General features: G+C 40.9%; 1 pseudogene; it reads left to right on the top strand.

Moving 5' to 3' along the window:
• Positions 1 to 379: 379 nt before the first annotated feature.
• Positions 380 to 1,625, top strand: LOC102493145 (spermine synthase-like; annotated as a pseudogene).
• The last annotated feature ends 939 nt before the right edge of the window (positions 1,626 to 2,564 follow it).

The following is a 2,564-nucleotide window of genomic DNA, read 5'->3' on the forward strand; positions in this document are numbered from 1 at the left end:
TGAGTTTTAAGTCATCGGTCCGGGACGCGAACCGTGGTCGACTACGTGGGAGTCCAGCGACATAACTATTACGCTAACTGCTGATTCCCATCCATAGTTATTTTGTATAGCAATCAAAATTATCTAGTAAGGATAACATGCATGATAATACCTTTAGCTGGACTGATATACAGTGTATTCATGCTGGAATAATCCATTTTATGAGCTGTAATGATAAACAGCGATTGAATGTATAATAAATAAATAAATAAGCTATGGGAAGAAAATGACAGATGCAGCTCCTCAAAAAAAAAAAAAAAAACACAGCCTGACTCACTGCGCAGCGCCCCAGTCTCCCGCGGCTGCCTCCCTCAGGCACGGCACAGGGCCTCACCTCATTATGGCAGTAGCAGGACACAACACACTCAACTTCATGCTCGGTGCCAAAGCCAATGGCGAGACCATTCTAAAAGGACTCCAGTCCATTTTCCAGGAGCAGGGAATGGCAGAGTCAGTACACACCTGGCAGGACCATGGCTACTTAGCAACCTACACCAACAAGAACGGCAGTTTCGCCAATTTGAGAATTTACCCACATGGATTGGTGTTGCTGGACCTTCATAGTTGACAGTGATGTGCAGGGCAAAGAAGAAATCGACAGCCTTTCGAACAAAGTAGAAGAAAGAATGAAAGAATTGTTTCGCCAATTTGAGAATTTACCCACATGGATTGGTGTTGCTGGACCTTCATAGTTGACAGTGATGTGCAGGGCAAAGAAGAAATCGACAGCCTTTCGAACAAAGTAGAAGAAAGAATGAAAGAATTGAATCAGGACAATACTGGGCGGATAAAAAGATTACCACCCATCGTTCGAGGAGGGGCCATTGACAGATACTGGCCCATCGCCGATGGGCGCCTGGTCGAGTATGACATAGATGAAGTGGTATATGATGAAGATTCACCTTATCAGAACATTAAAATTTTACACTCGAAGCAATTTGGAAATATTCTCATTCTGAGTGGGGATGTTAATTTGGCAGAGAGCGATTTGGCATATACCCGGGCCATCATGGGCAGCGACAAAGAAGATTACACTGGCAAGGATGTACTGATTCTGGGAGGTGAAGACGGCGGCATATTATGTGAAATAGTCAAACTGAAACCAAAGATGGTCACTGTGGTAGAGATTGACCAAATGGTAATTGATGGGTGTAAGAAATACATGTGAAAAACGTGTGGTGACGTCTTAGACAATCTTAAGGGAGACTGCTATCAGAAGGTTCTTATGGAAGACTGTATTCCAGTACTGAAGAGGTACACCAAAGAAGGGAGAGAGTTTGATTATGTGATTAATGATTTGATGGCTGTTCCAATCTCCACCTCTCCAGAAGAAGATTCCACATGGGAGTTTCACAGACTGATTCTTGACCTCTCAAAGAAAGCATTGAAACAGGATGGGAAATATTTCACACAGGGGAACTGTGTCAACTTGACGGAAGCCCTGTCGCTCTATGAAGAACAGCTCGGGCGCCTATATTGTCCTGTGGAATTCTTGAAGGAGATCGTCTGTGTCCCTTCATACTTGGAATTGTGGGTATTTTACACTGTTTGGAAGAAAGCTAAGCCTTGAAGATGAATTTCCCCCATCACGTGTGCTGCCCTTCCTGACCTCCGTATGCTGTACACCACATCCACATGAGTCAGGCAATTGATTGTGAATTCCTTACAGTTTTCCTTTTTTAATTATTATTTTTAATTTAAAAAATGCAAATGGAAAATGTATATTTTGATGAGCTAGGGTGTTATTTTTTTTAAAATCTCTGTGGGCTTGTTCTGTTTTGATTTTGGTAGGCCTTCAATTTGGATATTTGGAGGAATGAACATAATTGTTTTGTTCTGGAGGGAAGTTCTTGATGGTGTTTCTTTCCCCAAAATTGACTTAGGTGTTAAAATTTGGTGCTTATAAGAAAGAGTTAAAAAAAATGAATAGCAATGCTTCAATTAAAATTACAAAAGTAAAAAAGAAAAGGGGGGGGCAGCAGGTGGCATGGTGGTTAAGTGTGCTTGACTCCCACTCAAACGGCTGACTGCAGTTCGAATCATAGACCTGGCCGCTTGCTTTCTCACTTTCACTCTTTCTCTGCTTCTCTCTCTCTATCTCTCTTGCTCTGTCCCTCTCTGGTCAAACAAAAATAAATAAATAAAGTTAAATAAAATAATTATTTATAAAAAAGGAAAGAATGAAATTAGCTGCCAGTAGCCTCATTTTGGCCACATTGATTATGAGTTATTTATTCCTTCACAGTGTTCTGAGTGTGTGTATGTATAGGATTTCTCAGGAGTTTCACCTGGATTCTGCTCTGTTCACCTAAACTTTGAAAACATAATTGATACTCATTAATCCCTATTGGACAGTGCTGTGCTAGTTTGACAGTTGCAAATTGTATTAAATCTGTGTCATGACAGCACTATTCTTGGTGTTTTAAAATACTGAGTTTTAACTATCTCACAGAGTTGTGAAGCTCAGCTAAGAATGCATTGAAATCACTGTGAAAAGAATAGAATATAGGGTACAGGTGGTGGTG

This window comes from Tupaia chinensis, unplaced genomic scaffold (genome assembly GCF_000334495.1).
Source record: "Tupaia chinensis unplaced genomic scaffold, TupChi_1.0 Scaffold146525_1, whole genome shotgun sequence".
NCBI lineage: Eukaryota > Metazoa > Chordata > Mammalia > Scandentia > Tupaiidae > Tupaia > Tupaia belangeri.